Source organism: Acinonyx jubatus, chromosome A1, assembly GCF_027475565.1.
Source record: "Acinonyx jubatus isolate Ajub_Pintada_27869175 chromosome A1, VMU_Ajub_asm_v1.0, whole genome shotgun sequence".
NCBI classification, from domain to species: Eukaryota; Metazoa; Chordata; class Mammalia; order Carnivora; family Felidae; genus Acinonyx; species Acinonyx jubatus.
The window spans coordinates 59,593,592-59,607,297 of record NC_069380.1 but is presented as its reverse complement, the minus strand read 5'-3'; the positions used below and the strand labels follow the sequence as shown (position 1 = coordinate 59,607,297).

Here is a 13,706-nt window from a genome sequence, read left to right as displayed (position 1 = left end):
TTTTCCCTTTTCTCAGATGACCTCATAGGGCACAAGTCTAAAGAGATTAATGTGTCCACACAACACTGGAGTTGTTCAAGAGCATACAGCAGTATTGTAAGAAAAAACATTCCCAAACTATTATTTTCAAATAGTTCCTTAGCTTGAGTTGGAGGACGCACATAGATGACAGTATGACATCCACATGAGGTGTTATTTCACATATGCCATCGCACCCAGCAGAAAGATGTTCTAGCACAAGACACCTCCATCCTGGAGTGAGCTGCATTATTTCTTCCACTGATTAGTTTTTTATGTACTTAGCAATACATAGTTTTCCCAGCTGAGTCAGTCCTCTCAATACCTTAGACATTTTATTAATTTTCTCTTCATTTTGTTTTATTAATTTTCTCTTCTTGAAGAAATATCACTTTGAACTCTGAGCCTTTTGACTTGCTCCAATCTGGGACTAATGTCCCTGCTGGGCTCATTGCATATCTGGCATGTTAAGAATACCCTTAATAAAAACTGCAATAATAATAGCACATGCATCTAGTAATTGCTATTTCTAGGCATTTCACTAAATATTTTACCTTTGATAATTCAATTATGTTTATTTTTAAAAGTTTTATACATGAAGTTTTGAGATAAATACAGAAAAACTGATTTGCCCAAGATCATACAGCTAATTTGCCCAAGATCATACAACTAACAAGTGACCAGGGCGGGATTGTAACAAAGTAATCTGTCTCTAGAGTCCTTGGGAGGTCTGAAAATGACTTTCTTTAAATGCTATTTATTTTTGAGAGGGAGAGACAGAGTGCAAGCAGGGGAGGAACAGAGAGAGAGAGGAAGACACAGGCTCGAGGCTCTGAGCTGTCAGCACAGATAGCGGGTTTCAAACTCATGAACCGCAAGATCATGACCTGAGCTGAAGTTGCCAACTGAGCCACCCAGGTGCCCCTAAAACCGATTTTTTAATGATAGTTTCAGAAGGTATAAAATTTTATTGAAAATTATTGCTTTATCATTTCCCTTCTCTCTAGCTCTTTGCGAAATCTGATAGACTTACCTGCAGCCTGTGTTGTGTGGGCAGCTGGGACTTCTTCCAGTCAACATGATCTCTCCTATAATCTGTGTCATTGACTAGTTGAACTCTCTAAATATATCTCTTCTTAAATACCTCCATCAGGTCAATTTCCTCACTCTCGTTGGGAATACAGTCCAGCGAATCTCAGGGTATCAGCTTGTGCATCCAGTCCTGCTGTTTTACATAGGATTGATCGGTTTTCTCTGTCAGATGTACCTCTTTTACCATATAACAATATTTGACAGCCTTTGTCTGAGATTTGCTATTGTGTATGTTCCCCTCAGAATTCTTCAAATAATATTCATTACATTTTAGTCCATTTTTCAGCCCTTACTCATAAATACTGATTCAAAATTACAGATATCTAATAGCTTCTATCAGTGCATTTTGTTCTGATATTTCTCTATAACCAGACTGATGGCATATTCTCTTTCTCTTTGTACCTTTATATGTTTCTCCATCCATTCATGTATTCACTAAGATAACTTCTCTGTATCTTATTCTTAAATTTGAGTCCACGGTGACTTCTTATTTCTTGAGATTCAGATTCATATTCCCAAACTATATCCACATCAAGGAAGTAAACACATAATCAAGCACACAAACATACTCAAAAACAGCCTATCCTCATAATTCCTATCCTGAAGTACATTCTCTCTGTAGGTATTCAGGTATTCAGTATTGTTATTCTGGATTCAAACTCCAGAGTCATTGCTTCTCTTCCTTCTTATTTTTACTTATTTGATTAGTTACAAATTGTATTGATGCTATCTGAGCAAAGCCTTTCTGAATCCCTTTATTTCAATTGCAGTTAGCTCTTTTATTTCGTAACAGATTCTATCTTCCTCCTACCATATATATCCTTCCCCTAGACAGCATGCACATTATTCTGCAAAGGAGGATTTTGAACATTCTCAAAGATATTCTACTTCTTTTATTTCAGATAATAAATTGTCATTTTATTTAGAAAACTATGTAAATTATAGGCAAAACAAATATATTTTTAGAATTATATTTTACATACATAATTATATATTATATAATATTATATATATACTAAGATAAATAGTGTCATATAGAGAGTTTTAGACATGTCTTTCTTTTTTCCTCCAGTGAGCTCTTTTTTATAAATTTTGTAAATGAATTTAGATTCCTGGGAAAAGAGAGAATCCTAACTATTGTTAAATGAAACTTTAAGTACCTCATCGGTCAACTCTCAACATTAATTAGCAGTCATCAACAGGGAACTTCATCTTTTCTCTTCCTCAGATATATTTGTATTTTATTCATATATATTCTAAATTTTATTTCAAAATAGGAATCTGAAATATAAGAATAAAGTTATCTTAAGATGAGTTAATAAGTTTATTCATTAAATGGTAATCAAATTTGATAAAAGTTATAAATTGTTCATTTTTTTCTATTAAAGTTTGTAGGAAAAATTGTAAAAGTAAATATACATCTAGGTGCCTCCCAACTGACTCTAGTTAAGCAGAATGAAGGGTGTAAAATCTATGGCAATGTTAACAAAAATCATCATGAATTCTATATCCCTCAATATTTGATGTTTTGAAGGATAAAAGGAAAACAAAATGTTCATAAAATAAGATTTCTTTATTCCTTAATTTCTCTTTCTGTTGCTTCATTATTGGTGTATAGAAATACAGGAGATTTCTTTGTGTTGATTCTGTATCCCACAACTTTACTGAATTCATCAATCAGTTCTAGTAGTTTTTTGGTGGGATCTTTCAGATTTCCTACATAGAGTACTATGTTATCTGCAAATAGGGAGAGCTGTATTTCTTCCTTGCCAATTTGGATGCCTTTTGTTTCTTTTTATTGACTGTTTACTGTGGCTGAAACTTCCAGTATTGTGTTAAATAACAATGCTAAGTTACACAATTTATTATTTTACATTTATGCTTAAAATTAATAAAAAATTTCATTGTTAGAACATACTGTTTAAAGTTCTAGAATCTTAGTGGCCCCTGGAATGCTCAGTCTGTTAGGCGTCCAACTTCAGCTCAGGTCATGATCTCACGGTTTGTGGGTTTGAGCCCCGTGTCAGGCTCTGTGCTGATGGCTCAGAGCCTGGAGCCTGCTTTGGACTCTGTGTCTCCCTCTCTCTCTGCCCCTCCCCCACTCACTCTCTGTCTGTCTCTATCAAAAAATGAATAAACGTTAAACAAAATTTTTTTAAATTAAATAAAAAAAATAAAGTTCTAGAATCTTAGTAACATTTGGCTCAACTAAATATTTGTTAAAGTTTAACAAAATTCAAAGATACTATGAAAATATAAACCTTTTTTTCACTGTTGATTATAGAGTTTATTTTACACATACCTAATAGCCATGCTTAATTAAAAAGTTAAAATTATATTTTATTAATATGTAAAGTTAAAATATTATATTTTATTATTTATGTTTTGTTTTACAATTATTTAGTAAATCTTTTATTAATGTGGCCAGCATACTATGGAGACTGAAGAGTGAACTGCCCTTATGTTAAGTGAGGGAGAACTTCTGTTTGTCTCCAACCCAGGTACACTTTGATAAGGACCTAGTTCCACTTTAAATTAAGTAGTAAGATGGGAAGATACAGATTTTATATGTGAGCAACAGCTCTTGATGCCTTATATAAGAAGAAATTGTTACTTCTCTACTTTTCAAAAGATTTTCTCTGATTTACATGTTTTCAGAAAGACCACACGTGAATAAGTTATATATCCTTAAAATTTTTGCATATGTCTTTGATTATATTTAATGTCAATGTATGTTTACTTTCAGTCATGTTGGCCCTTTGATGCAGGGCAATGTGAAATTATTTTTATCTACTCACACTTTATAAACCTCAAAATATTTAGTACAAAGATAAGTCTAATATGTAATTGTTACTGGAATTTCAAAATTCATTGACTTCTTAAGTAGGAGAAACTTAAAAAAGAAAAGTCTCTTCTTTGTTTTATCTTTAGCTTAAAGTTTTATCTATTGCTGCTATAATTACTAAAATTCTTTGAACTGAGTCTCTGTTTTTCCCTCCTTCTTCTCTTATCTCTATCCCCAAAGCCATTTGATTAAAATTTCAAGTCTCTTAACAGCACTCCTTCTTCCTGAATAATGCCCACATGCTTATAGGCATTCCTATGGGGTTTTGTTCAATTAAAAATATCATATGAGATATAGCAAATTCAGAAATAATATTCAGAACATCTATTCCTAATTATCAGAAAATGTTCTAAAAACAACACATTTGTACGTGGGACAAGTATAAATCTAATATGTTAATGTTATATGGGACATGGTAGGCATTCATAAAGGATCACATAACATTTAAAATTGGCATTTCAAATTTACTTTGCAACTGTTTAGCTTTTAGGGGACTGAACTGAGTTCAGAATAACAATGCATAGGGAATAGAAACTGATGTGTGAAATGATTATTAATAGAATGTCTTAGTGCCTTATAAAAATGGTGACCTTGAAATCAAGTAGAAATTTGAGAAGTTAAAATTTATTTTGTGCGGGGAAGTATTTAAAACTGAAATAATTAACTGAGATTGGAGTCAAGGAGCACAAGGTTTTTGTTTGTTTGTTTGTTTGTTTTTTCTTTTCTTTAAATTTGGGGTGGAAAATGTATGACTGTAAAGAATTTATGTAGTCCGTTCTATCCTGACCCAAAGGACTCTACTCAAAGGATTAATTGTGGTCTTTTCCACTAATTGAGATTTAGTCTGACTTTGTTCTAATAAATTAGCCTCTGTTGTGCATCATTTTAAATGCTCCAGTGAACACACACATTTTCCAATTTCAAATGAATCCAATTGATGTATTGCCATGAATGCACCCTGATGCTGTATTTCAATATTTTGCAGAGGTTCATCTTAGCTCCCTGTTAAAGAAAGTTTCGAGAAAGAGGATTAAAAAATTTACTCCATATTGTTGTGGATTAATACATCTTTTAAAATATTAATTCCATATTTGTAACTCAGAGTGTTTTATCCCAAAATGCATGAAAGCAGATATAAGGGCAATTAAAAGAACAGACTGCATTACTTGACATATAAAAAAACTTTAGAAATTATAATCACTTTAGATTCATACCACAGGTGATTTGGAAAAAAAAAAGTCTTCTTCTAGTCCTTTGAAAGACTGTAGGTGGCAAAATAATGTAGGTATTAGTATTTAAGCATGAATTTGAAAAATTGAAAATTCTCTCATGATTTTCTATTGTATAAACAAAACACAGTCTTTAAAGCAATATCTCCAATAATTATTTCAATTAATTTATTTTATTATTATATTTAATATCCATCTACTTTTAATGATGTTTATTTGTAAATTATTTTATTTACTTATAGATGAATATTTGGAAAATAGAGCTCATTACACCTTCATAGATTTTTTTCACACACAGAAAAACATAAAAAGGGGAAATACTGAAATATTAGCCTGTCCCTTATACATTTAGAGTAGTCCAGATTGCCCCCATGTTAATGTCAAAAATAACATATCATATCAAGTCTTTTATGACCTGAATCCTGGGGGTTTTTTTTGTTTGTTTTTTCTTTGTTTTTGTTGTTATTGTTTTGTTACAGTGGCAGCCACATTTGTAATTTCAACACTATTTCTCACTTCAGGACAGATGTACATTCATTTCTACCTGAAATTATCTTTCTTACCTACACCATTTCCCATCATCTGGTTAGATACTATGTGTCCATTATAATTCAGTTTCAAATTTCTCTTTTGTCCTCTCAAAACACCTATGAATTCTCAGGTTAGTGGGTACATCACATTGTACTTTTAGTAACATTCTCAGCTGCTAACGCAATATTTGGAGTACAGTAGGAATGCAGTATACAACTGTATTTCATTAGGAGCTCAAAGCAATAATTGTACACAACCAAATACACATTCTTTGTGTATTTAGGAAAGACAGAGATTAGTTTGAAGTGGTACAAGTTTTTAGTGAGGTTTTTTAGAGTGGAATGTAGATCAGGAAAATGATAAATGAGTGAACTTCAGATATTTAGATAGAGAGGATAAAAACAATTTTACAGAAGGACTGGATTGAGGGAAGCTTTAAAATTTTAAATTATTACAGTCTACTTTGAGATCATAAGTGAAGAAGATGTGGGAACTCAATGCACTGTGAAAGGTATGGATTTGATCTTACCAGGGATTCCAACTGGGACATTTTATTTTATTTTTTTAATTAATGTTTATTTTTGAGAGAGAATGAAAGAGAGAGAGAGAGAGAGAGAGAGAGAGAGAGAGAGAGAGAGAGAGAGACATAGAGAGAGGAAGCACAGAATCCAAAGCAGGCTCCACGCTCTGAGCTGTCAGCATAGAACCCAGTGCAGAACTCAAACCTAAGAACTGTGAGATTATAACCTGAGCCAAAGTGGCATGCTTAACCAACTGAGCCACCCAGGTGCCCCTCAACTAGGACATTGTAGATCTACCACTAGATCCTCAGGCCCAATGAGTGTATTGAAAGACACTGTTATAGCTCAGTAAAGCTGGAAAAATAAAATAAAATAAGAAAGAAAGAGAGAGAGAGAGAGAGAGAAAGAAAGAAAAGAAAGAGAAAGAAAGGAAAAGAAAAGAAAAAAGAAAAAGTAAGAAAAGAAAATAAGAAAGGAAAGACATGGTTGAAAACTCTAGAAAGGCACATAAGGCATATCAGCATGAAATCCCACCATCCTGATGATGGTGTCCAGAATGGACTCTATTGACCATCTTCTACCTATTTCGCTCCGGGCCCCATTTATGCCATTCACACTTTTAAAAATTATTGAAGACTCAAGAATGTTTTTTTTTATGTGATTTATACCTCTCTGGATTTAGAAATTAGAAATTAGACAATTTAAAATATGCATTGATTTAAAAATAATGAAAATAAACTCACGCTAACATAAATAACATATTTTTAAATAAAATGCAACTATAATTTCAAAAACATAAGAAAACTTAGTAGGTATGTGACATTGTTTGCATATTTGGATTTTCTTTAATGAATAGCTTAATAGTAGACTGCTAAACTCTCCTGTTGCCTTCTGCATCAAATCTGTTGCCAAATGTTTTGGGTGAAGTCTATAAAGAAAATTCTGTTCTACACAGATGTGTAGTTGGAAAAAAGAAGACCTCAAGGACCTCAGGCATCCTCAGATCACATGTCCATGACCATTGGATTAAAGAGAATGTGGAAACCTACTCATTATGAGACTATTATAGCATTGGAACTATTAGGTAAAAGTGTAAATGGTTTCATCCAGTCGCTTAACATGCAAATCAATATTTTTAACTTGCCCAGGACTTATTCTTAAATGAAGACATTTTTTACTCCCTAATGTGTCCCCTGGTATATAACTGCTCATTCATTAAACAAGTTTCATGCCACTACAAGGATTTGAACCAGTATCCTTAAACAAATTCTAGAAAAGTAGTAGAATGTGTTTTATGCAGTTCGACGCTTGCTTTTGTAACACGACAGAGACAACATAACAGAGATCAGAGGAACTTTTACTTCATCCTCATTAGAGTACTCATACGTGTTCTGGGATTGCACACTCAGACACAGCTGAGCACTGTCACAGTTACACAATATAAATCTATGTGGTAAGTAATAATACAGAAGCATTTGCTTCTGTTACTGCATACCTTCCCTACTTCCAGTGGGCCTCATCTTTTTCAAACATCTGCTTCCCCTTGTCCATCAAATTCTTAATAATAATAATGTTTATTATTTATTTAATTGTGTCTCATTAACGCCTAATTAAATATGCAGTGTCATCCAGAGGTTTTATTTCTTAGGCAAAGATGGATCATATCTGTTGACTTAGCATCTCTCTTGTGACATTCAGTCCATCCATCACTGTGCAATACTGAATTTATCTTTGAGTAACTTGTAGGGAATAAATTCTTTATGTTTTCAGAAGTAGCTATTTTAACTCCAAATGTCTATAACTCAACCTTTCTACTTACACTTGTCTACTACTGCCACTACCTACTATAGACGTATAATGTATAACAGGATGCACTTCAAAGAAGACAAAAAACATTCACACATGTCCAAAGTATCCACATGGGAATAACCAAATAAGCCATAATAAAAAATATAATGAATAAGTAATGTGAACGAGTTTTTATAAAAGGAAAAATGTCATTTTTTCTCAATAACATAACAATATTGTTTCTATTTGACTTCTCTTGAACAATCTATGTCCTTCCTTCAAATGTGTCCTATTAGCCACATATTTTATCAGCTCTCAATATGTTCTTTCAGAATTCTACTTTCTATCAGATGATATTGCTGTTTCATTGCTTTAACCTTTGTTTTTGTGCAGATGCTTCCTGAATTTGTCTTTATAATTCCTCACCACAAATCTGACCAGGAACATGATCAGAGATTTTCACTTTGGTATCTGGCTCGCATCCAAACTTTGCTTTGTATTCCTATCACTAGCATTTAGATCATGGACTCTGTATATCTTGCCTTAACTATTTCAACAGTATCCAGACCGTTATTTTTATTATCATACTGAACAGCTCTCAATACATTCAAGCTCTCACCATTTTATCTTCACTGAAACAAAGATACATTTTGCCAGTATACTGTTCAAATTCCTTAACATGGCACATAGACTAACATCCAGACCCATGAATGTTAAAATTTGGGGATATCCATTCCTTTCCCGCTATTGCTCTTCTTTTAAAATTCCTGTTCAATAAAACAAAAAGCTAGAAGAAAACAAATGGAAATTTGCTAAAGCAATTAAGGGGTATGCCAGAGCAAGGAGAGGGGGAGTTATGATCGGCTGCTTTGCAGATAATTTAGGAGTTTAAAGGAAAGTTGCTCCTAACATTTGGTAGTGGATGAGATGAAAGGGGCAGAGAGACAGTTTGGTTCCATACAGATGAATATGTATCATTTAGGGAAGCTTCTTCAGCCACTATCAAGGAAGAAAAAAAGTAGCATGCCTAGAAATTTTCAGAGGCTTCAACAGGTAATCCAAATGAACTGACCACACGAGTAACAACCAACAAATAATAGTGGATTCAAACTAACACATTTGAACCTGCGGGCTGTTCTAGTATTTGACTCATCTAGCTTTGCAGAAAGTTGAACCATCTGTTTAATCCTGTATTTGGCCATCACATAACACTATGGCAGGGGACTGAGGGACAGGTGAACTGTCACCCAAATGGAAAGCAGTCTTTGAAAAGTGACCACATGGGTCTACAGTTTCTAATCAAATATTACAAAATGAAAAAGATCTTCAGTTGGTCATAGTGATATATTTCTAGATACATCTCCTGACACAAGGAAAACAAAAGAAAAACTATAGGGACTACATCAAAATAAAAAGCTTCTGCACAGCAAAGGAAACAACTAATAAAACTAAAAGACAGCCTACAGAGTAGAAGAAGATATTTGCAAATGACATACCCAATAAAGAGTTAGTATCCAAAGTATATAAAGGACTGATACAACTCAACACCAAAAAACAAATAATCTAATTAAAAATGGACAGAATACATGAATAGACATATATTCAAAGAAGACATGCACATGGCCAACAGGCATAAGGAAAGATGTTCAACATTACTTATTAGCAGGGAAATGCAAATCAAAACCATAGTGAAATGTTACCTCACACCTGTCATAATGGCCAAAATAAAAAAAAAATAAATAAGAAATTACAAGTGCTGGCAAGGACGTGAAGAAAAAGGAACCCTCTTGCACTATTGGGGTGAATGTAAACTGGTGCAGCTACTGTACAAGGCAGTATGGAAGTTCCTCAAAAACTTAAAAATTGAATTACCCTACAACTGAAAAATAGAACTACCCTACAATCCAGTAATCACACTACTGGGTACTTACCCAAAGAATATGAAAACACTAGTTCAAAGGGATATATGCACCCCTATGTGTATTACAGCATTGTTTATAATAGCCAAACTATGAAAGCAGTCCATGTGTCCATCAACACATGAATAGATAAAGAAGATGTGATATATATAAAGGAATGTTATTCAGCCATAAAAAAGAATGAAATATTGCCATTTGCAACAACATGGATGGATCCAGACAGCATGTTAAGCAAAATAAGCCTGTCAGAGAAAGACGAATACCATATGATTTCACTCATATGTGGAAGTTAAGAAACCAAAAAAAATGAACAAAGGAAAAAAGAGAGACAAACCAAACAATAGACTCTTAACTGTAGAGAACAAACAGATGGTTATCAGAGGTGAGGTGGGTGGGTGGATGAATGAAATAGGTGAGAGGAATTAAGAGTACACTTATATTTTTATTAATTTTTTTCAATATTTATTTTTGAGAGCCAGAAAAAGTCAGAACGTGAGTAGGGAAGGGGCAGAAAGAGAGGGAGACACATAATCCAAAGCAGGCTGAGCTGTCAGCACAGAGCCCGATGTGGGGCTCAAACCCATAAACTGTGAGATCATGACCTGTACTGAAGTCAGATGCTTAACTGACTGAGCCACCCAGGCGCCCTAAGAGTACCTTTGTCTTGATGAGCACTGAGTAATATATGGAATTGTTGAATTCCAAATTTCTTGTACACATGAAAGTAATATAATACTGTATGTTAACTACACTGGATTTAAAATTAAAAAAATAAAATTTAAATTTAATAAAAAAATAAGCTGAACTCCTAGAAACAAAGAATGGTTGTTTGCCAAGGTTTTGGGAGTATGGGAAATGAGAAGACATTGATCAAAAGGTACAAACTTCCAGTTATAAGAGGAATAAGTTCTGGAGATTTAATGTATATATAGTATGGTGACTATAGTAAATAATACTGTATTGTATAGTTGAAAGTTGCTGAGAGCATTGATCTTAAATATTATCACCATAACAACAAACATGGTAATAATGTGAGGTAAAAGACTTGTTAATTAACCTTATTGTAGTAATCCCTTACCAATATACACATGCATCAAATCATCACATTGTGCCCCTAAACTTACACATTGTCATATGTCAGTTCTATCTCAATAAAGCTGATCGGGGTGGGAGAGAAAGCTCTTCAACTGGCAGAAAAAACTGAATCTACATTAAATCTTTTAATAAAACTGATATAAATTTTATTATGGTCATTATTTACCCAATCTAGTGTAGATATTTTTGCATCACTACAAAAATACACACACACACACACACACACACACAATAAGTTTGATCAGAGGGTTTTAAAACTAAGGATGATATGTATCATACGTACGTTATGTAACCTTCCTAAAGTCTGTAAAGATAAAAGTAAATCTGAAATATATGTGGCCATAAAAGATTTGGATAAGCCATGGTGGGATGGTGGGTCTGTATAGTTGGTTATAGAAGAGAAGGACTCCATGAAACTCCAAAATCAAACAAGGAAATAGACCTTTCCTTTAACCTCATCATCCATAGGAATGAGTTAATTTGAGCAAAGCATAATCGTGAGGGAATGTTAAACAGGAAGAATTATTTTCTTTATGAAATTACATGTTTCCATCTTAAAATCCAAACGGGGAGAACAAAATTGATCTATATATATTTTCTGGTTTGTGAGGCATGTATGACTGTAAATGATTATACTAATAGGTATTAAAGTCTATCCATTTTCGTTATTATCAAGAAAAGATCCAGCTTTGTTTTACTTTTACATTCAGGTAAGACATGCTTTTACTGTTGCTAATGTTTGTTTTTTCTTTAAAATTTCCCAGGGCAAAATACATAATACATATAATGAGTTAGAAATGATCGTTATTCATTTATAGCCTCTCCAGTTAGAGTGAAATATTGTCGTTTTTAGGTCATTGTATAATGGTGTTTCTGGCATACGTGGATTGAATAAAGTAACTTTCAGTGCCAAGGTTAATGTATCAACTTCAGGTAGTTGCTTTGTTGAATTTTGTTAAATATTCTTGAGCTTCTCTAACCCTCTGAGACAGACTGAAATGAAAAGGAATTTAATTAGAGTGTGCTGGGAATGTAATAAGATACATTAAGTTTTTATTAAGAAAACTGGTACTGAACCACAGTGTTATTGGTCCTGAAATTATCCTTCTAGATAAACAAAATACACATATGTGTAGATAAGGAGAGTGGATGTAAAGGGAGCTTATCAAAGAGTACTAATTCAATGAAAGTTTACATCATAAGGTAATTTTGAAAAAAAAGAATTTTCTCATACTGTGTAAAATTCAGAAATAAAGTTCCTGTTTAATTTTGGAATCCCTGTACAAGAGCAGTTATGCTGTACCGTTTTAGTCATTGGAATTCAGTACTTCTGTGATTAATTTCAAAAGCACATTGGTCCAGGATTATTATTAGGTTGGTCCGGTAATGCAAAATCTGTCAAGAAGGCCTTGAAGTGGAAATCACACAGATGCATACAAAGTTCTAGTTTAAAATACCTTTAACTCAAGGAATTAGCTATTTTCGTTTCATCTGGTGAAGGAAGCTCAAAATTAACACACTTAATTCAAATGGCCCATATTTTTAGAAGTGTGTAATATATTCTGGGGAATAAAAACACTGATACTTCCCAAAATAGCTCAAATTAATAGATGTCTGTTTCGTCTAAGGAGCTAATATGAATTAAATAATTATTAATATTATATTAATAGCAAATTAATAAAATTGGGTATAATAACATACAAAATGAGATAAATAAATCTCATAAATAGCAAACGTGTTTTCCAGAATTTTGAAGTCTGACTAGAACAGAGAAGACTTCTTTTTCTTCCCCCTATGCCTCATCAGGTCCACAAACATTATTTACATTATTTTTATATCAATTTTTTTATGTTTATTTATATTTGAGAGAGAGGGAGACAGAACACAAGCAGGGAAGGGGCATAGAGAAAATGGAACACAGAATCCAAAGCAGGCTCCAGGATCTGAGCTGTTAGCACAGAGCCTGACGCGGAGCTCAAATCCACGAACCACAAGATCATGACCTGAGCCAAGATCAGACGCTTAGCCAAGTGAGCCAACCAGGTGCCCCTACATTATTTTGATATCAAATAGTCATGTGTGACTATCTCATGTATAGCAGTTAAAATTTATATAAATCTCCAATTCAATTAACCCATCATCACAATATTTTCTCTGATTTATTTACTTTAATGTAATCTATTATTTAAATTACATGAGTAATTATCTAATCTTGTGTTTAGTTTAGTGCATGCAACTACAATGTCATAAAATAACCATGATAATTTATTATCATTTTGACTATCTCAGTCATCCACTATTAAAAATCAATCACTTAGAATATTTTATATAGATTTTTCACTTTTAATATGATAAAATTTCATCTTTTTAAATTTTCATTTATTTTTGAGAGAAAGAAAAAGAGAGAGAGAGTGTGTGCATAGGGGAGGGGCAGACAGAGGAGGGGGACAGAGGATCTGAAGCAGGCTCTGTGCTCAGAGCAGAGAGCCCCATGCAGTGCTTGAACTCACCAAGCATGAGACCATGATCTGAGCCGAAGTCAGACAGTTAACTGACTGAGCCACCCAGGTGCCAGAAATTTCATCTTTTTAACTAGAACTCCATAAAAAACACTACTTCTTCATGTGTTTTTCTCATAATCAGTAAGTTTATTTCCTCAAAAATATTA

General features: G+C 33.3%; 1 long non-coding RNA gene across 6 annotated transcripts in view; it reads left to right on the top strand.

The window, feature by feature from the left end:
* Positions 1 to 13,706, top strand: part of LOC128314489 (uncharacterized) — a 362,097-nt gene that overhangs the window by 190,618 nt on the left and 157,773 nt on the right. For 2 of the 6 annotated variants that reach the window (XR_008296207.1, XR_008296198.1), the window contains exon 5: positions 3,539 to 3,611. The exons of 3 other annotated variants lie outside the window; for them this stretch is intronic. This is a non-coding gene — a long non-coding RNA (uncharacterized LOC128314489). Of the gene's footprint in view, positions 1 to 3,514; positions 3,612 to 13,706 lie in introns of all 6 variants that reach the window. One more of the 6 variants, XR_008296209.1, reaches the window with a different exon arrangement.